Source organism: Anser anser, assembly GCF_964211835.1.
Source record: "Anser anser genome assembly, chromosome: 12".
NCBI classification, from domain to species: domain Eukaryota; kingdom Metazoa; phylum Chordata; class Aves; order Anseriformes; family Anatidae; genus Anser; species Anser anser.
Genome location: NC_139733.1, coordinates 9,744,243 through 9,766,758, shown reverse-complemented (window position 1 = coordinate 9,766,758; position 22,516 = coordinate 9,744,243). Strand labels below are relative to the sequence as shown.

General features: G+C 41.5%; 1 long non-coding RNA gene across 1 annotated transcript in view; it reads left to right on the top strand.

Annotated features, from left to right (window-relative positions):
* LOC310880501 overlaps positions 1-22,516 on the top strand; it is a 35,323-nt gene that overhangs the window by 644 nt on the left and 12,163 nt on the right. The window contains exon 2 of the long non-coding RNA XR_014571727.1: positions 2,664-2,804. This is a non-coding gene — a long non-coding RNA (uncharacterized lncRNA). The remainder of the gene's footprint in view (positions 1-2,663; positions 2,805-22,516) is intronic.

The window sequence follows — 22,516 nt, the reverse complement described above, 5'->3', positions numbered from 1 at the left end:
CATGACAAACATAAATAGGAGAGAAAATGCTGCCTTCAGCAGCCCGGACATATCCCGGACATATCCTGGAAACACAACACGGCACAGAGAAAGCAGTCTAGGAGGTTTCTGGAGAGCGTGGGAGATAGCTTCCTGACGCAGCTGGTCAGTGAACCTACCAGGGGTGGTGCCCCGCTAGACCTTCTCTTCACAAACAGAGAAGGACTGGTGGGAGATGTGGTGGTCGGAAGCTGTCTGGGGCAGAGTGACCACGAAATGGTAGAGTTCTCTATTCTTGGCGAGGCCAGGAAGGGGACCAGTAAAACTGCTGTCTTGGACTTCCGGAGGGCTGACTTTGAGCTGCTCAGGACGCTGGTTGGCCGAGTCCCTTGGGAGGCGGTTCTGAAGGGCAGAGGAGTCCAGGAAGGCTGGGCGCTCCTCAAGAAGGAAATCGTGATGGCACAGGAGCGGTCCGTCCCCACGTGCCCAAAGATGAGCCGGCGTGGAAGAAGACCGGCCTGGCTCAACAGAGAGTTGCGGCTGGAGCTTAGCAGAAAAAAGAGGGTTTATAATCTTTGGAAAAAAGGGCGGGCCACTGAGGAGGACTACAAGGATGTAGCGAGGCTGTGCAGGGAGAAAATTAGAAAGGCCAAAGCTCATCTGGAGCTCAACCTGGCTACTGCCGTTAAAGACAACAAAAAATCCTTTTACAAATACATCAACGCGAAACGGAGGACTAGGGAGAATCTCCATCCTTTACTGGATGCGAGGGGAAACCTAGTTACTAAGGATGAGGAAAAGGCTGAGGTGCTTAATGCCGCCTTTGCCTCAGTCTTTAGCGGCAATACCGGTTGTTCTCCGGACACCCAGTGCCCTGAGCTGGTGGAAGGGGATGGGGAGCTGGATGTGGCCTTCGCTATCCATGAGGAAATGGTTGGCGACCTGCTACGGAGCTTGGATGTGCGCAAGTCGATGGGGCCGGATGGGATCCACCCGAGGGTACTGAGAGAACTGGCGGAGGAGCTGGCCGAGCCGCTTTCCATCATTTATCGGCAGTCCTGGCTATCGGGGGAGGTCCCGGTTGACTGGCGGCTAGCCAATGTGACGCCTATCTATAAGAAGGGCCGCAGGGCAGACCCGGGGAACTATAGGCCTGTCAGTTTGACCTCAGTGCCGGGGAAGCTCATGGAGCAGATTATCTTGAGGGTCATCACGCGGCACTTGCAGGGCAAGCAGGCGATCAGGCCCAGTCAGCATGGGTTTATGAAAGGCAGGTCCTGCTTGACAAACCTGATCTCCTTCTATGACCAAGTGACGCGCTTGGTGGATGAGGGAAAGGCTGTGGACGTGGTCTACCTTGACCTCAGTAAGGCTTTTGACACCGTTCCCCACAACATTCTCCTCAAGAAACTGGCTGCTCGGGGCTTGGACTGGCGTACGCTTCGCTGGGTTAGAAACTGGCTGGATGGCCGGGCCCAGAGAGTTGTGGTGAATGGAGTCAAATCTGGCTGGAGGCCGGTCACTAGTGGAGTCCCCCAGGGCTCGGTACTGGGGCCGGTCCTCTTTAATATCTTTATTGATGATCTGGATGAGGGCGTCCAGTGCACCCTCAGTAAGTTTGCAGATGACACCAAGCTAAGTGCGTGTGTCGATCTGCTCGAGGGCAGGAAGGCTCTGCAGGAGGATCTGCATAGGCTGGAGCGATGGGCTGAGGTCAACTGCATGAAGTTCAACAAGGCCAAGTGCCGGGTCCTACACCTGGGCTGCAACAACCCCAAGCAGAGCTACAGGCTGGGAGATGAGTGGCTGGAAAGCTGCCTGGCCGAGAAGGACCTGGGAGTATTGGTGGATAGTCGGCTGAATATGAGCCAGCAGTGTGCCCAGGTGGCCAAGAAGGCCAACGGCATCCTGGCCTGTATAAGAAGCAGTGTGGCCAGCAGGTCGAGGGAAGTGATTGTGCCCCTGTACTCGGCTCTGGTGAGGCCGCACCTCGAGTACTGTGTTCAGTTTTGGGCCCCTCGCTACAGGAAGGACATGGACGTGCTCGAGCGAGTCCAGAGAAGGGCGACCAAGCTGGTGAGGGGTCTGGAGAACAAGTCTTACGAGGAGCGGCTGAGGGAGCTGGGCTTGTTCAGCCTGGAGAAGAGGAGGCTCAGGGGCGACCTCATCGCTCTCTACAGTTACCTGAAAGGAGGCTGTAGAGAGGTGGGGGTTGGTCTATTCTCCCACATGCCTGGTGACAGGACGAGGGGGAATGGGCTAAAGTTGCGACAGGGGAGTTTTAGGTTGGATGTTAGGAAGTACTTCTTTACCGAAAGGGTTATTAAGCATTGGAACGGGCTGCCCAGGGAGGTGGTGGAGTCACCATCCCTGGAGGTCTTTAAAAGACGTTTAGATGTAGAGCTTGGGGATATGGTTTAGTGGAGTACTTAGTGTTAGGTCGGAGGTTGGACTCGATGATCTTGAGGTCTCTTCCAACCTAGAAAAATCTGTGAATCTGTGAATCTTCCTCCTGAAGGAACCAAAGCAGACCTTTGTCATCGTTTTCTAGCTCATATGGGTAAACGTATTACTAATTTGGGTGTCATTACTCTTGCATTTTCATCTTAAATGAGCTCGTTCTGATCTAGCTGAAAACCGTGATGAAACTCCCAACGTTTTCTGAGCCGCTATTGTTTGTCCAGGCAGGTGTGAGGCTGTGTTTGGCAGCTGAGGGTGCTAGAGCCGGCCGTCAGGAGGCTGTGTGTGGAGCCATCTCCAAAACCCACGTCCCACGGGTTCAGTGTCCAGCTTCTTTCCAGAAGGTTGCACTTCATGCTCAAGAGGTACTCTGGAAGTTCATCGGCTGTTCTGTGTCATTTCAAATCTGAAAGGCTATGATGTGTATGTAACTCAGACTTCTGATTTTTTTTTTTTCTTTGGGGGGGGGTTGATATATGGGGAGCTTAAGTTAAGTCTAGTTTTAACACAAAAATACCACCAGCTGAGAGTTCTGGTGGGTACAGTGAAAATCACAGGTTGGGTCAAGGCAGCAGAGGAGTCTTTAGTTGCTTTTTATTTCTGCTGCAAATTAAACTATGTAGTACTTTGTACATGTTCTTAGGTCTATTTTAGTGTTGTGTTTTTTGTTTTGTTTTTAGCTTACAAATAATAAATAATACTTTCATATTTTGGCACAAAATATTGTTGAATTAACCATAACGCTGTAATAAACTCCATGAGGACCCTCATTTAAAACTACTTGTGTTGCTGCTGAAATCTGAGGAACTTTATTTGCATGAGCAACTCATGAATGTTACGTTCGTAAAACTAAAACTACTTTGAATGAGAGGGGAAAAGCAGACACTAACTTTTGCCAAGTGGTTTTCCTCATTTCAATACTTCCAGTGAAGTTTGGCAAAATAAAAAATGTGTTCTGTTTAACGTCCTGTTCATTGGGGGTGTAAGTGGTCAGAGAGAGTTCATTTTAGTTTGTGACTTTATCGTATAATGATGCAGCAAGCCATTTGTTAACTACTGTTGCATTTCAATTATTTAGAGTATCACTTTGGCTAAAGTGTTTCTGAAACAGATAGTCATTCCTGTTTCAGCCTGTCAGAAAAGTGCAAGGCTTAAAGAGATTTGTATCTTACGTCTTTGATTAGTCAGTCAGTGGGTTAAAAGTTAATTAGGACTGAGTAAAGATGTAAAATTTGGCCTTTAGAAAATAAAATGGAGGATCTTCTCAACTAGTAGAGGAATGCGACTTTAGAACTTTGAGGTATTTCCTGGTACTGAGAAACTCTTGCTGACTGATTGTTTTGTGTAATTTTGCTTTTAAAACTCAGCAGTGCAAAATACATGGTAGCACTCTTACAGCTGGAAATTCTTTCATCAGAGTAGATCCTGATGCAACTCAGAAGGCTTTATTAACATATTTCATACTCAGGATAATTGAAAAGGGGACAAAACCCAGTACTGTTGAACAGTATTTACTGGTGTTCTATGTCAGCTTCTAGGTAAATGGTAAGGCATGCTGGATTTCATTGAAATTTCAGGGCATGAAACAGGTAAATCATTTAAAAAAAAAAAAAAAGGAAAGGGGATGTAAAGAGGGATAGGGATGTGGGTGTTACTCTGTTCCATTGTCCTGAAATGTGCCTTGAGATACTGTATTAAATCATCCTGAGTCTTTTTTCTCTTTGCATTTCATCTCTCGTGTAGCTGAATAGATAGCACAATAACTCACAACCCCATGGTAAGGCACTGTTTCTGTACAGAAAAATGTGTGGAGGAGATGTGCTATCAAATTAACTAGCAGGGCCTTCTGCAGCTGACTTAGTTTGAATTCTCCCATTTGGAAAACCTGCTTTGCCTGAGGCCACTTAATTTTTGGCATGTAATGTGGTGAAGTTAGGTGGTGATATGACTCTGAGCAATTTCATGAACATATATTAAAAAGGAAAGTGGGAAATTAAGCTTTCTGCAGCAAAAAGTAAATAAAATTCATAGTGGAGAGTAAGAACTAGTCCCCTGAAGATTTCAGAGCTATTTGAGTAAAAAAACATTTTTTAAAAGCATGTAATAACATTTTGTGAGCTGAACCACTAGTATCTACAGTGTCTGTTACCTCAAACAAACAAATCAGATTTTAATTCTATTGGTAGATAAGTGATTTATGCAAAGATGATTATTTATGCAGAAGTATCGCTTCAGATTCTACGATGTGATGAACAGAAAAGAATCATGGCAGTTACTGTAAGCGTCTTTTTCACAGAGCTTCACATTGTGACAGAGGTTCATCGGTTTCTCTTTTCCAAGTTTAACCACCAAATGCCTGCTTTCATTTCCCCTTTTCTGGTAGTGATGGGGGTGAGAAAAAAGGAGTCTGGTGATGATCTAAAAGTGATGGGGGTTTCCACTCGTTACCCACTGCACGGGTCTGTGGTCTACTGAGTAGATTCTTCTTGAAATGTTTTGATCATTATGCATAGTCATTTATTCAGCTTTTTTTTTTTTTCCTTCAAGGTTAAGGTCAAAGACCTGATTTATGTATAATGCTTTTCCTCTAGTTTTTCCTACTTCTCTCCTTCAAGAACACAAACTCTGTGGATTAGCAGTGACAAAAACAGCTACTGAATTTCATCATGTGGAGGTCTGGCTGCCATATATGTTTGGACTGATGTCCAATTGAAACAGGAATTACCCTTCCTTTTCTCTAAAGTCTTGAAACTTTCAAGATTCTTTCCATAATGATATAAATTAACTTTTACAACTTAACTTTGCAGATTATTTCAGTTCTTATGCTGACAAAAGAAGAATTTCTTTATTAGTCAGTGTGCTGCTTCTTGTGATCTGCAGCTGAGTTGGTCTTTCCTGCTTAAGGGTTTGCTCCTGTGCAAGTTGCTGTGCATGTGCAGAGCTGTAGTTGGTCAGGTGAGACACTGTGGTTGGGTGCTACAAGCAGGAGGAGCTAGAATCTCTGTATGTAAATTTACTATGTTTTAGAACTTGCAGTTGCATAATCTTCTGTGCTTAGTAGAGCTTATATAACATGATTTTTTGTTTTTCCTGAAGGATGAGATATACGTTAGTTGACTTGTGCCCCAGAACCTGGGGCATTCTGGTGCCAGATACAAGCATGTAAATTTCTAAATATTTGTATAAGCAACTTATTGCAGAGTGGTTTGGTTATCAGATGTGAATCTTAAGAATTTGAGATTAAAACTGAGATAAGCTTTATGTCCCAACCACTCTGCAGTTTTACTTATTTGAAGGCACTTTTAAAATATGGTTCACTTATAACTGAGGCAAGAAAATAGTTTTCTGATGGTTTTGCTGAGATTCGTGCCTAGAGAGCATTACTGATTCTTACAATGTTTGTTTTTAAAGGCCCACATGTTTGAGAAAGTAATTACATGAAAGTCTTGGGCACTTCTTTCCTCTTTTATAAATAAAATCTATTCCGTATGCTTGTGTAGAAGATTTGCAGATGTGATCTGGATTACCCTAAAAATTGAAAAATTTGGGCTACAAATAAAAGAAACCTCAGAATCTCTTAAGATCGTATCAATATCCAACCCCGCTGCCTTTTCCTGATGGTAGGGAGCTGATAACTGTGTTTTGAACGTGTGAGGCTGTAGTAGTAACTTAATCTAATCATTTTTTTCAGAAGAATGTGTTTAAAATGACTTTAGTATATATTGCAGACACTCCCTTACATTGAGTTTCAACACACTCGCTGGCAGTGTTGATTTTGAGCAATGTAAGTGGTTCTGCTTCCCCTTATGATAGCATTACTTTGCGAAGTGAATAGAATGGTAGAATAAGGAAGTGTATGTACTGATGCAATTTTCTTGCTGACCACAGTCTATTCCTACTTGATTTTATATTTCAGTGAGTATTAAAGCAAGAACTGTTGTGTGTAATAAATAATGCAAACATGGTTTTCTGACCTCTTGTTTTGTTTATAAGCTCTCTTGAACAGTTCCATTTGATTTTTGATGTTTGTGTCAGCTTCAGGAAATTAAAATCCTGTTTGTGCAGAAGAGACACCGTAGATGGAAATAATCCTATCAGGACAGGGGAGGAGTACCGGTCAGTTTTTTTCTTCCCCCACATCCCGTTGAACCCCATTCATGATGGGGATCGGGGATTGCAATTATTCCCCATGAACGAGGAATTCCCATTAAGTGTGGGTCATAAGCTTGCATTGATTAAGTCCCTGCCCTTTGTACACCCCGCCTGTCGCTACTACCAATCGGATGGTTTAGTGAGGTCCTAGGGTCAGCCATGGTGGGGTCAGTCACGGCTCTGCCAGAGCGTCGAGAAGATGGCCAAACTTGGAAAAAAAAATAAATAACCGCATGAAGTTTAACCAGAACAAGTGCTGGGTCCTGCACCTGGAACAGGGCAACCCTGGCTATACGTACAGACTGGGCAACGAGACGCTGGAGAGCAGCCCCGCAGAGAGGGCTCTGGGGGTTGTGGTTGACAACAGGCTGTGTGCCCTGGCAGCCAGGAGGGCCAACCGTACCCTGGGGTGCACCAAGCACGGCATCGCCAGTCGGTCGAGGGAAGTGATTGTCCCGCTCTGCTCTGCGCTGTGCAGCCTCGCCTCGAGCACTGTGTGCAGTTCTGGGCACCACAGTACAAAAAGGACGTGAAACTGTTGGAGAGTGTCCGGAGGAGGGCGAGGAAGATGGTGAAGGGCCTAGAGGGGAAGATGTATGAGGAGTGGCTGAGGGCACTGGGCCTGTTCAGCCTGGAGAAGAGGGGGCTGAGGGGAGACCTCATCGCGGCCTACAGCTTCCTCACGAGGGGGAGAGGAGGGGCAGGTGCCAATCTATTCTCTTTAGTCACCAGTGATAGGACCTGTGGGAATGGTGTCAAGCTGAGGCAGGGGAAGTTTAGGCTGGACATCAGGAAGAGGTTCTTCACTGAGAGGGTTGTTGTGCACTGGAACAGGCTCCCCAGGGACCCAGTTGCTGCACCAAGCCTGTCTGAATTTTAGAAACGTTTGGACTGTGCTCTTAGTCATATGGTCTGAATTTTTGTGTAGACCTGTGTGGTGCCAGGAGTTGGACTTGATGATCCTTGTGGGTCCTTTCCAACTTGGGATGTTCTATGATTCTTTTTGCTCTGCAGCTGAAGTTAACTCATCAGTCAATGAGAACCAACTGGAGACCATCAAGTCAATGAATTTAGACTTTCACATGGTTTCAGCTGGTACTAACTACCTTATGTCTTTGCTACTCACTTGAGAGGAATTAACATGCAACCAACCAAGGAATACAATTCTGCTGAATGTTTTTTGCTGTAAGGATGATGTTTCAGGGGTGTCAGGTATCAAGGGCTCCAACATTCAGGAAATTCTGGCCAATAGTAGTAACTGATTAAATGGTGAGATGTTAGGATAATATTTGTAAGTTTTGTTTTTATGTTAACCCTGTTTTACTTAGTTATTTGTATGGATCAGAGTTGCATCATTGTGAATTTGTGTTCATGGTGAATTTGGAAGGATTAGAAAAGGAGGAAAGTTCTGCTGGTCAGACTGTTGATCTGTCACTCACAGTGGCAGCAAGGTAAGGTTGTAAGGGGAGAGCATGTGAGCCTGTCTGCTCTTTGCTTGCATCACGCTTCCGCCCTATCTCAACAGTTGCTGGCAGTGGGCAGCAGGGAGGGAGAGAGCTGCTCTGTGCCGTTCCTTCTTCAGTGAATGAGCAGGGCTGGCAAGGCACAGGAATAAGAGCTGCAGCACCTGAACAACCCCACCCCCAGGGCTTGCTATTTTCAGATTGTCAGACAAAAGTTATAAATTAAAATTTCTTTTATTGGTATAATGATTATTTATCCGCAAATGCAAGACGGCGGGGAGTTAGTGTTTTTTCGCTCTTTTTGTCCACTTAGAATGCGTTAGCTATGATATCAGACTGTGCAAACAATAACATGGATCAGTCCCACAGTGTGACTGGAGCAAGGCTTTTGTTTGCAAAAGGAAAAATGTGACCTACTGCAACCTGGCGTGAGAATATGGGAGTACCTGAGTTCTAATTTCATCAGCTGGTTGTGTAATTTTATATCGTAATTTTACCACTGGTTTTTGGCACCTAGTGCTTCTGACACTTAATTTTCAAATGCTAATTCTTTTCTGCTTGGGTATTTTTTCTTGTTAATGAACAACATGATGCATCATAAATTTGTTTTCATGTTCTTCCAGGCTGTCCTTCTTTATCCTTCTACTTGCTTGTACTCTGGCATAGGCTGTTTAGACAACTATTGTGTTGTGATAATTGTTTAATTGGGTTTATTTTTATTGGTACAAGTGCTGCTATCAAAAGCTGAGCATAGTATCGGTGAAACAAGATAGTATGCAGATAAATGCTAGTAAACATTTAAAATGAAAGCAAGTATCAGTAATGAAACTATAGGTTGTGCATTTGCACAGGAGGAGGGTGACATGGAAGACTGGAGTCACCTGCCGTAGACACGTCACAGTTTTGTTGAACCGTGCAGGAAAGACTCAGCAGAGTGGACAGCTTTGTAATGTCATGGCATAGACGTTGAGTCATGGGAATTCAGGGAGAGATGTCAACAGGCTTCTCTTACCCACGCTGCCTGGTGAGGAGTGTTGGTGGAAGCAGTAGCTCTGCACTGAGTATGCCAAATAACGAGTGAACCAAACTCCTATTACTTGCGCTTGCTTACCGCTACTGGTAGCGGGGTGAAGGGTAGTGTTTGACATTATCATTTCATCAGGTTTTAAATGGCAAAGACAACATATTTAATCTTTAGAAAGTGGCTAAAAAATTGATTCATTCCCTGAGGACTTTACTGTGCATAAAAATAAATTGAGGCTGATAGCAGCAGAATTAAAGATGAAAAGCCTATCTGCAGCAGAGCTACTTTGCAGATGTGTCTAGAGATAGGTTATATTGTCACAAACACTAGGGCCAGTGCTCCAGACATTTCCTGAATAAATTCTGTTGCATATCTGATCTACGTGCAACTGTGCCATTGGTATAATTTGATAGTGTTGTCTCTTGTCAAAATTAATTTGGGAGGTTACAATTCTTCTGTTAAAAAGAGGCTGTAGAGTTGCTGCTTTTTGATGCAAGTGTGTCTACTAAATTCTAAGATGTGGCCTTGCTTTTCTGCATTTAGAAAGTGTTTATGGGATCACACACATACTTCTGGCTGTTGTTGACCTGACCCTTATACAAGTTTAAAGGTAACACCACTGAAAGTACACGTACTTAAATGTTCCACAGTCAGTTGCTCTGGGTTCTCTTTTGCTGTTGTAAACTTTTTTTTAATTTTTTTCTTAATTATGATCTACAACATCCCTGAATGTGTTTAGATTTTTTTCAGTAGGCTTTGTGTCCTAAGCCACCCCAGATTTTTTTCCAGTCTGATATGAGATATGGTTCACCATCAGTCATTCTCATGATAAAGATCTGCATTTTTTCATGACACGAAGGTAAATGGAAGAACCACTCAGTATTCAAATATTACCTAGTGTTTTTATCATGCTGTCACTACAGCAAAGTTTGTTATTTGATTTGTTTGTAGATAAGTACAGAACTTTTAGAAGTACAGGTCTGCTATACTTCCAGCTATTTTTACTCTCCTGTTGGCTGCAGAAGATTCAAGGCAAGAAGATTCAAGAATTTTGAAGGCAAGACTTATTTTAATGTTTCTTTACTTTTGGATGTAGAAAAGGCTGTATTTTACCTGCAGATTTAGAACTGTCTGGGAGCTTTTATTAGCCAGTTATATGGAACATGCCAGTGATACAAATCGTTTGGAGAAGGAGGTGGTAATGATTCTCTTGTTTGTCCAAACTTTGTTTTCAGGTAAGTCCAGAGTGGGAGGGAGGAAGTCATTCCTGGTCTAGTTAAATGTGTGTCTTCCTGCTCACTCTTTTCAGGAGGGGGGAAAAAAATTGTTCTGGTGTTCTGACCCTCTACACGGGTTTGAGAACCAGTGTTTATTCCCTGTGTTAATGATTTTGCCTTCTTCCTTAGCAGTAGAATAAATTCAGGTTGTCTGAATGCCTTATATTGTTTAAATGTAGATTAATGCATTCTACAGTAGAAAAGTATCACTGTGAAAAAGAACAAAGCGGTGTTTCTGGAACAAGCCCATATATTTACATCTGACCTTTGGGGAAGTGCAGACCAAAATCCAGAAATACTGCTTTAGTCTCCATATATCTATTGGGGGGGGGGGGGGGGAAGGGGAAAGACCACCAAATTACAAAAAGATGGTGCTGTTTAGTAATTTCCTTTTTGGATTGTGTGGGATCACATTTCATAAATGGACATGTTTTGGATAGCCTATAATATTCCTATGTTGAGGTTTATCAGGTTGTTCATAAAGCAGGATTATTTAAATACTTCTCTTGTTAACTTACCATGCTACAGCTAGTTTATAGCAGGACTAGAAGCAAATGTTCTAAAAAATTGCTTGTAGGTAGATGAGGTGAAGTTCCTGCGTCAGATGACATTCTGAGAATAATCAGGTAAATGTTGGCATTTGGGAGTCATGAACATGACGTGCCATCAAAACCATTGAATTTGCCTTTTTACTGAGGGGGGGAATATAACTTCAGTGTAAGTAGAAGGAAATGGAAAATGCTTTCTTGAATTGTCACAGCAGGATTCTTCTTGCTAAAACCTATATTGTCTTTACAAAGTTACTAGAGAAGTAGAAGGTTTAGCATGAACGCAGGTATTTTAATGTTTTTTTTGTGATGTGAACTTGTCTTGCATTTTTTTTAGTTACCTAAATTACAAGCTTTCATTTTGTTTTCTAGAATACTAGGAGGGAAATGTTCATCTTAGTCGTCATGTAACCGTACAAAAACAAAAGTTTAATCTGTGAGACTTAGAGCATGCAAAGGTGTAGCTAAAAAGCAGTTGCTGTATACTAGAGATAGAAAGCACTCCTAGACTGCTTTTCACTTATACTTGTAAGAACTACAAAGTTGTTAAGGCTGTTCTAGATGCCTTGAGGAATTATGACAGTAGCACTGACATTCCATAGGAGCTCTGAAAAAGAATCGTTCAAGTCCTTTGTGTTGTTGTTTTTTCTTTTGATAAAATGCCACACACGTATGTGGAGTTCTGTTTTCTGGCATTTTAGGAATAGATAGGACTGACTGAATTTTTGGTGTTTAAATGACTTTCATTTTGGAAAGTGGGCTGTAGGGATATATTTGATATCAGTTTCATTTTTTTTAAGTAGTTAGTCCATGGACTTACTTAGAAAGCAATTTTCCTCTACCAATGGTTCAGAGCACCTGGCATAGGTTCCTATTCTGAATTGCCCTATAGAAGAATGTGTTTTCTCTGCATTAACTAGAGGGAATTAAAGCAAATAGAATAGCTATTTATTGCTCCCTTGGGGGTGTGGGAGGGAAAATAGGCATCTCCCCCAGCTGTTTGGTAGCAAATATGTATAAAATCAGTTTCATTTGACTTTTCTGGGGAGTAGCCAGGAAGTCTGAGCCAAGCTGTTTCTATGTGTGGAAGTACTTTGTACACAACTTCCACGAGTGGAGGTGAGATGATTTTTATCTTGTGTGGGTGCTGACTGCTGTCATGGATACTTGACATCTCCCTTAAGTGTGACTTCACTCATGGGATACTTTTGTGAAGTAGAAGGAAAAATTGCTAAAGATTTGTCTACTACCTGAGTGCTTCTTAACACAAACTTTACAGCTCACTGCTGCTGTAATGAGGAGTCATACCCTTCATCTTTTTGTTCCTGTCTTCTTGTTCTCACTAGGTACCTTGTTCCAGCTTTGATGCTTGGTAGAGTACTCCATTCTTTGATTTAACTCATTAAAATGTCAGCAAGCTGTCCCAGCAAAACCCCTGCATTTTGGAGTGTGTTAAACACAGCATGGCCAGACGGTCAAAAGATGTGATTGTCGCACTATATTTAGTGCTGGTGCAGCCTCATCTTGCATATTGCATGCAATTCTGGGCTCCAGGGATGTAAAGGGGCATGAAAACATCCAGAAGAGGCAATAAAAGTGGTAGAAGGGCTGGAGGGCATGTCCTGTGAGGAGAGGCTGAGGACGCCTGGCTTGTCTGGTTTGGGGAAAAGGAGGCCGGGGGTGACCTCATGGCTCTCTGCAGCTCCCTGAGGAGGGGAAACGCAGAGGCAGGCGCCGGTCTCTTCCCCATGTCAGGATGCATGGGAGCGGCACAAAGCTGCAGCAGGGGAGGCTCAGGCTGGTCATTAGGAAAAATTTCTTTAAGGTGAGGGTGGTCGAACACTGGGACAGGCTTCCTGGAGAGGTGCTGGATGCCCCATGGCTGTCAGTGCTCAAGAGGCATTTGGATAATGCCCTCAGTAATGTGCTTTCACTTTGGGTTAGCCCTGAAGTGCTCACACACGTGGTCTTGATGATCCGTGTAGGTCCCTTCCAACTGAACTGTTCTAAACATGGTCAATTTTCTGTCTCTAATTACATAGACTCAATGAAGGATTTGTGTGCTTGAGAGATGCAGAGTAAATGGAGAACAGAATAAGATGACAGCAGCAAAATTTCTGCCTTTTGGCAGCTGGAGCTGTTGTGATGATTCTGGAATGCATGAAACAGCCTAATGTAAAATGATTGAGTAAATTAGATTGCAGTTACATGTGGAGTTTAAGTGGTTCAATTTGCATTTGGTCCATGTCTTTTTTGGCCATGTGCAAGTAAGCATGAAATATTTAAGTATGATGTAAGTATATTATAAAGGGGAGACATGCATGTCACGTACTGCAACTGCTTTTTTTGAAGTTAAGCCTGTCTGTAAGTGTGCCCCTGGTCTTCAAGTTGATTGGAGGGCTGGCTGCTACATTTCACTCATCCACCTTTTAAAACTGGGCTTACTCCAAATAGTAAGTTTTTTCAAGATCAGGCTTGCTTTTCTCATGAACTGAGTTCTGATTCTGGTTATATGATATTCTGGAGATGGGAGGAAGAAAGGTGTTCAAAGTGCCGCTCCCATTCAGGTACATTTAAGTCTTGTTTTTAAAAGTACTACTTTAAAAAATGCTTACAGCCACCTTGTTTGATATGTTTGTGCCATTTCAGTAAATTATGGAAGTATAATAGCATAGCAGAAAGCTTTAACATCACTGTAATCTGAACTGTAACCTATTTTGTTTCCAGGCAATATGGAGCCTGGAAGTGGGTACTTGAGCACTGTGGCCTGCTCCCACGTGCTATCAGCTGGATGCAAGTCTGAGCTGGAATCCAGGATCGACTTGCTCACAGGTCTAAATGTTCCAGCTTAGATCTGTCTATTCTTTAACTCATTGTTTTCTTCTCGGGGACTTCTCCTGCTGGTTTTGTCGTCTGTGGCATATCCTTCTGTTGGATATTCCTTCTGTTATTTGTATGTTTCTTTGTTCCTCTCTTTTCTATTCTTTTTAATTTGTTCCTCTTAATTCCTCCTCCTACAGGTATCTCTTAACATGCAAGGTAACTATAGTTTTAGTCCTGTTTCTGGTGATCAAATGGTGACAAGATGGAACCTTGTAGATGGCTTAAATAGATGTTCCTGTCGGAGATGAAACACTTAACTCTTCAATTACTGCTGTGTGTAGTGACACCAGAGCTGCTGGCTGTTGCCAGGATGGTGACAGGAAACTTGTGTGGCTCCTTTTCAGATTGCATTACTTTGTATCTCAGCCTGAAACCTCTCAGGTGAAATTAAGTGTGCTGAAAATAGCTAGCTGTCTTCTTAATTGCTTTGTTAATCTGTGAGCCACCATTAGTTGAGATCTGTGCTTGTGCCAAAACCGAAGTGCTGTTTTGAACTAGTTGGAGTAATCCATGCCGTGTGCTGTCTAACGAAGTCTGGGTGAATTTATTTTTAATCTGTAAATGCAAAAAAAAAAAAAAATAGTCTCTGTTTTTCTTTTGGTATGGAGGCAAGAAAGATGAAAAGTCAAGATATTCAGAGAAGAAATTATGTGCACTCCAGGGTGTATTCTTTGAATATGAATGTATTGTTTATGCAAGTTGTTCTTCAGATGATTTAACACCAGGATGCTTAGGTTATGTTTTATCATAAAGTTGTGATTTTAATTCTTAATCTTTATTTAATCAGGGCAGGTATACAAGTAATTAGGAACTTGCAAAAGATCCTAATAAAATAGAAGCACGAGTGCAGTCATCGCAAACTGAAAATGCGAGAATGACTCATTCTTCTGAAGTGAATTCCTCATAGATGCTTATCATCTGCAGAAAAAATACACTTCAGATGTATTTAGATGTACAGAAGTACATCTTAGAAAAAGTACAATTTCAGAGTTGAAATGCTTTAGTAAAAAACTAGTTAAATACTTGGAGTGAACTAATGTGTAGGCACAACAGAAACATGATGATATAGTAGGTGGTAGCATTCATTTATGATAAGTTATAATGGAATTTCCCTGGAACTATGTAATCCACCTACTTGAATGCACAATAATTCAAAAGATTAACAGTATGCGGCAAATACCAAGACTTAAAAATTAGCAGGCTGTTGAAAAACATAAGGCTAAGTATATGACTAAGCCACTGTCTGTAACGGTCATAGAATTAGAGAAGGGTGTGGGATGGAAGGGACCTCAGAGCCCACCCGGTCCCAGCCTCTGCCATGGGCAGGGACCCCTCCCACCAGCCCAGGCTGCCCCCAGCCCCATCCAGCCTGGCCTTGGGCACTGCCAGGGATGGGGCACCCGCAGCTCCTCTGGGCAGCCTGGGACAGGGCCTCAGCATCCTCACAGTAAGGAATTTCCTCCAAACATCTAATCCAAATCTCTCCACTCTTTTTTAGTTTAAAGCTGTTCCCTCTTGTCCTATTACTTTCTGCCTGTGTAAAAAGATTGACTAGTAGCTCTTAGTAGTTCTGATGTAGGTTGAGATTTATATATATATGAATTCTTTTGTTCACTTCTTGCCTATTAGCTGTTCATTTAGATATTTTTATTTGTCCAGAATACTGAGCTTGTGTATTTTTTCATTTAAAGCAGGGGGCCTGCACATGACAGTGTAAATGCTACTTTTGGAGATTGTTGTCCAGTACTACAAGTGTGATTAATGGTGATATGTTTGAAGGATATTTTCACAATGCTATTTTTTGCCTGTTTTAAAATGATAGCTAGTCAGAAATTCGGTATGCTTTGAGTGATTGGGATGTTGAGAAGGCTGAGAATAGTGGCTGGTTTGGGCAACTTTGAACTAACTTTCTGTTATTACTGGAATTTCAGCACAGTATTCAACATGGATACTGAGAATATCTGGTATGCTTTTTACCTTTGTTTACCTGATGTAAACTAAATAGCAAAAAATGTAAAATGTGATTTCATGTTTCTAAAGACTTTGCATTTTGAGGGGCTTGTTACTTGCCTCTTCAGGACCCTACATCAAACTACGTGAAATAGGTTTTAATGACAGTGTTTTTCTGGTCGGTGGCACACAGTTTTTTAATTGTCTGAGCCATTAACAACAAACTTAATATTTCAGCATGTAGTTTGTCAACAGATATAAGTTTATGCACGCTGAAACTTGTATTTCTGAAATATATAAGGTTTTCTTCTTGTGAGGGGAGGTAACGCATTGGCTGCAATGACATAAAGTGGCATAGAAGAACTAGTTTGTTTCATTATCCTAAGCAATAACAAAACTGAAAGGCAAAGCAATAGAAGTACCTGCTAGTATGACTTAATTCACTTAAGTAAAACAAAGGAATAAAGTGTTTAAATTAGGGGATAAAGTAAGAACTTCTTGACAGCTTGATTTTTTTCTTTTTTTTCCAAAACAAAAAAACCCAGACAAATCTTTTTTTTCCTCTATATGCAAGGTTTGTTTAAGGATTTCTAAAGGAGCTCATATAACTGGCCCAGAAATCATCCATTTTTAATACTACTGGGAGGGGGTGAAATCTGTTTTTTTTTTTTTTTTTTCCTTCCTCCTTAACAAAAGTGACATACTAATGACTATGAGAAGGTCAACTGGAATATTGTCCCATTCAGGACAATTTGACTAATTATTCTCTTAGCTATTAACTGTCATTGCAGATTGAGGGACACTTTCTTAGGCATTAGGAATAATTACCTTTTGAACTTAATCCATGTTTTAATACCAATAACGTTCTGGTTTTGGTGAAATGCATCATGTGTTTTAGTTACAGGAATTGAAAAAACCTCAGTAAATTGAGTCTTTCCAGGTAGTGATTTGTTGCCGGGAGATGTACCGTTTTCTTTTTGTTTCATTAAAAGAAAGCTACAAAAATACTTCATTGAAGATATTGCAGAAACATCAAAGCAAACCCTAAGGAACTAAAGAAACTCTTGGCTAAAACTATTCACTTGACAGCATGGAATTATAATTTCATGCCTTAAATTGTACCATGATTGACAAAGAGTCATTGCAGATCACTTTGCTTTTCTCTTTGTGACATACGTACAAAGCTGTTGTTCAGAGCCTAAAAATATTATATGGCTACAGCTCTTGGCTCAGACTTTCAGTAGCAGGTACATTTTCTGAGAAGCTCAATAAATCAGTGGCATTGGAACGTGTGATGTAGATGCAACAGCTATTTCGATTTGCGTTAATGTCTGCAATATACTTTCTCTGAACAGAAACTCACATAGACTGATACCTACTTTGCAGAGATGCTTCAAATCATTGCTGTCAAGAACTTCTTGTGCCAGAGCATAGTGGCACCCCAGTCTTATTATGACGATTCCTATTGAAAATCTTTTTCGCTTGCAGGTAAATACGGATGTGCACTCATGATGGGTATTACTTTTATATGTGGTATATTAAGCTGTACATAATTTCCCAAGTTTCAAATTTCACTCTGCAAGTTGCTGGAAGTTTTGCCATGAGACAGAAAAGCACATAAGCTACTTACCTGAGGTTCAGTGCAGCTCTGGACTGAGCACCAACCTGTCTTGTTTTCCAACACTCATTAACGTGTAGCTGGTTTAATAGGTAATTTAATGTCATGTTTCAGGCATAGGCTGGTGGAAACAAGTCTCTCATCTGTCATGTGGAATAGATTGAAAAGCCTGGGCTCACCTTTTCTTGACTCTCCATCTGAATATGCTGTTACCACAGTAATGAGGAAGCGGTCCAGTTAAGTGTAGGTGGGGGCTGTTTCTATCTGAGCATGTAGTATTGAGCACGTACATGGTTGTGGGGTGGTAGGAGCGTGTAGCATCAGTGTGAGAGTGGTGGTGCAGCCGTGCTGCTGGGAGGAATAGTTGGCACACGTACCCTGGGATTGGTTGTGGCCAGCTCATGTGGAGGGCTAGGGCTAGGTGTGGATGTACAAAAGAATACTTGTAGCAGATCATTGGACGGAATACTGTCTCAGCCTAAGAGTGATGTATCTAGGTCTGTGTATTTCTAACCAATCTGATCTGAGGGACTAGAAAGGTTGACAAGTCGTGAGTTTGGGTTTACTAAGACTCTGCTAATTAACTTGAGCCAGGTAGCTGTTTAATTAGTGTTCTTGTGCTGGTTTCTTATGTTTTCATATTATGTTTCCACCCTGTTTTCTAGAAACTTTTGTTACTTCAGAATACACTTTAGAGAAACATGCTGGGTTTGGGGATTCTGATTCATATTATATTTGACACTGCAAATGAGGAAGGGCTGGTTGCACCAAAATTGTGCCTGATTTGGGAGAGGTTGTCTTCTGTGAGCCCGTGAAGCTGGAGTGTGTTTCAGAGGGTAAAGTATCTGCAGACTGGGAGAGCTGTCACGTGATCACTTGCTTTCTCTAAGATGAAAATAATACCATTTACCTATTGTTTTAAGTTCATTGCTGTCTCCTTACTGTTATATATTAAAAGATTAAGTTCAGCTGCAGTGCAAGTAGAATGAAGATAAAGAAACCACACCCAGCTCTGCAACAGCTGGGTTTGCTTAAGTTACAAGCTGCTGCTGTTCTGAAGGGTTCATCCACAGAGCACGTGCTTGCAGAACATGGTGCCTAGTTTCTTGTCAACTTGTGTTTCAGAATAGCTCCCTACATATCAAGGGCCTTTGTTTGTGGAGCATGAAGTAATTTGACACTTTGATTTTTTTTTTATTGTAAGGATTGTTATATGTTATTTAGTTATGACTACCATATTTCTTTTTAGTGAAATGTGTTAAGTGTTGTATGGACTGAAAGAATGGAATGGGAGCTCAGCTCTCTGCACTCTTGTGGTTTTGTTCTTTCCTTCTTACTCATATATTATCTGTCATGTATAACCCCGGTAACTTAAAACTCTGCTCTGGACCATTGATTGTTCCAAAAGAAGCTTTGAAATTCAGCCAGTGTTTAAGTAGGGTCCTGAAATATTGGGGTTTCCAGGCTTTGAATCTAGGAGTTACAAGATAAAGGAGAGGGGTCTGAAAAGCACACCTTTGAGGAAAGACTCTTACTATTATGTTGATGCCTCACTACAGTTCTGCACAACCTCCTAGAGCACTCAGGTGAAACATCTGCAGTCCTTGACTGGGCTTACCTTTGAGGGTCACTCTTCCTCAAGCAGGGAGCAAAAACGTTCTTCACTGAGGAAAAAACATAAAGAACAAATAAAATAGAGAACCCTGAGCTGCGTCTGCTGAAAACTTCATTTCAAAGCATTTAAGTCTATAGTAACTTCTGTAACTTCTGCTAAGTTACTGTGTTACGTTATCTCAGACATATGTAAAGTACAGGTAAGGAACTTCAAATACAAAATCATTCATGTAAATAGGCCCCAGGGGACATGAAAGAATGCAGGTCCTGGTGAAAGCAAGCAAAGTCTTTAAGGCCGTCCGTTAGTGACCTTTTTGTATTGTTTATTTGCGTTGTGAGTGAAACATCTAAAATGAGACTTCCTGAAGAAAACTATCTAAGGCAGTGGTGTGCAGGCATGCATTAAAATATATTTAGGACTTTTATCCACAAGGAAGTTTGAAATCAAATGGAAATATAGTGCGGAGTTCACTTCCATAGATCCTGAAACTTGTTTTCTCTGTCAAGATCTGATTACCTAGGGTGTCAAGTTTCGTCACTTAGCTTGTAACTCTTACTCATTGCAAACATCAGATGCAAAATGAGGATGATTTTCCTCATGAATTAGAAGCTGCTCATCTTAGTCTCACAGGATGGAAAAGGCTCGCATTTCTGTTTTCCCTGTAAGGAAAACTGTTTCGTATTGTTGTTCCAAATATACTTGCAGAGGAAAATAAACCAAGCTCGTCTCTGACAGCAGGAATGTAGTAAGTGGGACATAAATACAAATCCTAAGGGACGTGAAGGTAATTAGACTTGAGTTAGATTTCTTGATGAATTGGGATAGTGAATATCATTTAGATGTGTATTTTTCCGTCTATATTATTGTGCTTCCTTTCCATTTCCCATGTTCTTTCTATGTGACTCATTTTGGTTGTTGAATAAGGTTTTGGGGAGTGGGATGGAATATTTTACTTTAATGAGTCCACAGTAATTGTTTAAACATTACTTTTTTCTTTCGGTAGTGCACAGCAGAGGTGAAAGAAGTTCACCTGTCCTTGCACTTGTGGCCTGATTTTCTTGTTCTTGTGTTCCATGCCTTCCACTTGTGACTGGCTGCTGGTCTGTAAGACTCTTTCCTAAATAGTTAAGTAAAGTCCAAGCTTCACAAATAGGGAACAAGGTGATTTTTTTTAACAAGGAATGCTACTGTTTCCCTAATCCTATTATGTTCTTTGCAAAGTACACTTGTCATGTGGACCCTTTTATTTTTGGTTTGTGCTTTACGATAAGCAGAAGAAATAGGTTTGAAAGACCAGAAGAAAAACAAAACAGGATGTTGCATTCTAACCTGATGAACCTGTGTGTAAGAGTGGAAAGAACGCTTTTCATCATGTGATTCTTCCCTGTACTATTTGCTGTCACACTTACTGCCAAATGACTGCCAAATTTCAGCTTGAAACTGACACAGCATCAAGGCCGATAATACTGCTGTTGAAGTTATTAGAAATCAAGAAAAAAAATGTAAAAACATGAAAAGCAGGAATTTATTTGTTTTCTAAATATTTAGTGTGTTTGGGTCATAGTTTTATTCTTTTGTCTTGCAGCTGTGGTGGCTAGAAACTTCAGTGATAGCTGACGTTCTTAGGCAACCATTTGAATTCATTATTAATTACTATTGCTTACTGTGATTGTACTTGAAGGCGTCCTCTTCAGCAACCATGTCTAAATTCAGAAAATTAATGATTTTGAATGACATGACTTCCGTAAGGGGGAAGGAAAGATTAGAAAGTATGGCTGAGTGATTTAGATAATGACACGGTAGTCAGTTTAGTACTGTAGCTTCTTAAATTTGAGATGTGAATATATTTTAGGAGATGCTCATGTAAATAAAAAGGGAAGGATGCCCCTTGGTGAAGGGACAGGTGAGTGACCATGGGTGAGGTAGGCAAGTGAGGAGTAAAGTTTATTGAAGAGTTTGATAAGGGTGTAAGAAGAGATTTGGGATAGAGAAATTTGTAGAGTAAGGCAGAGAAAGTTCAGCCCAACCCAGAATGATCTGAGTCTGTCTTTAGGATCCTTCCTTAACTGATTTTGCTGGCTAGAGATTTGAAATGTTTTCTTCCAGGTGAAAAAATAGTTTCCTTCAGGAGAAGAAAAATGCAAACCCACAATACTTCACAGTAATGTCACAGATGTAGACACCACTGAGCAGGCTGTTTGGTCTCTTTCACAGAACGACTTTTTAAAATATATAGGCAATGCCTTTTGTTTCTTTACCTGTGATCTGTCTGTTTACTTCAGACTCTTTAGCAGTGAACATGCCAGCTCCAGGGTTCTTCAGGAATGAACTGAGTGGAATGACGATTATTTCTCATACTGCCATTTTAAGAACAAAGATTCAGAATAAAGAAAGCTTCCTCTCTCATGAGTATTTCCTAGACAAAAATTATTTAATGCTACTTGACCAATGGCAGCAAGTCACTAAAAACTCACTTTTTCTCACTATATTTGCTTTATCTTTTCTGTCCAAATCACCATGAAAGCTTTATATTGTCTTTTGTTGCTGTGTGCTGAAACACTTATTTTTTCAAAAGGGTTTCACAGAATCACAGAATTGTAGGGGTTGGAAGGGACCTCCAGAGATCATCAGGTCCAACCCCCCTGCCAAAGCAGGTTCCCTAGAGCAGGTTGCCCAGGTAGGCATCGAGATGGGTCTTGAATATCTCCAGAGGAGACTCCATAACCTCCGTGGGCAGCCTGTCCCAGTGCTCCGTCACCCTCACTGTGAAGCTCTTTCGCATGTTGGTGCAGAACTTCCTGTGCTCCATTTTGCGGCCATTGCCCCCTTGTCCTATCCCCACAAACCACTGAACAGTATATATTTATAAAATAAGTTTATAAGTTTAATATGTTTGATTAGGAATACTTGATTTTAATAACACTAACTCTGTAAAAATGAAAATTATTTTTTTAATTAGCACCAGTAAAATCTGGTAGCAAAGTCTCATGACTAAATGAAGGTTTCCTAATGTGTAGAATTAGTGCCCTGTACAGTGCGCTGGTTGCTAGAGACCAAGCTATAGATCAAAAGCTGAAGCTGATGGAGAAGTTTAGTGCAGTTGGTAACAGTTCCATCCTGTGACTTCAGTGGTGCAGAGTAACTTCCTTTATAAGCACATTGGGCATAAGAGAGGTTGGGTGCTGAGGCTGGTGGATGACCTACTGGGTGAGAAGAGTGAAGAAAACCCCTGAGTTTAACATGGGTTCCGTCTATCTGGTCTAACCTGTAGAGGATGTGTCTGAGGATTGTGTGAAGCCTTTTGCTCAAGCAAAGGCTGGTAAATTCAGCCGTGAGTACAGCAATCAGAATTCCAATCCTCTGGCACTTCAGTAGTAAAGAGCAGGATAACCTGTAACGCAAAATACCTGGCCAAAGCACATCACCCGTAACTGCAGTGCTACTCTCCTGACTTTCCGTTCTTGTGGTTTCACCAGTGTGGATTATTCTCCACTTACAGTACTCACACAATGCTGTTTTGCCTGCTAAAGAGGCAATGTGCTCTCTT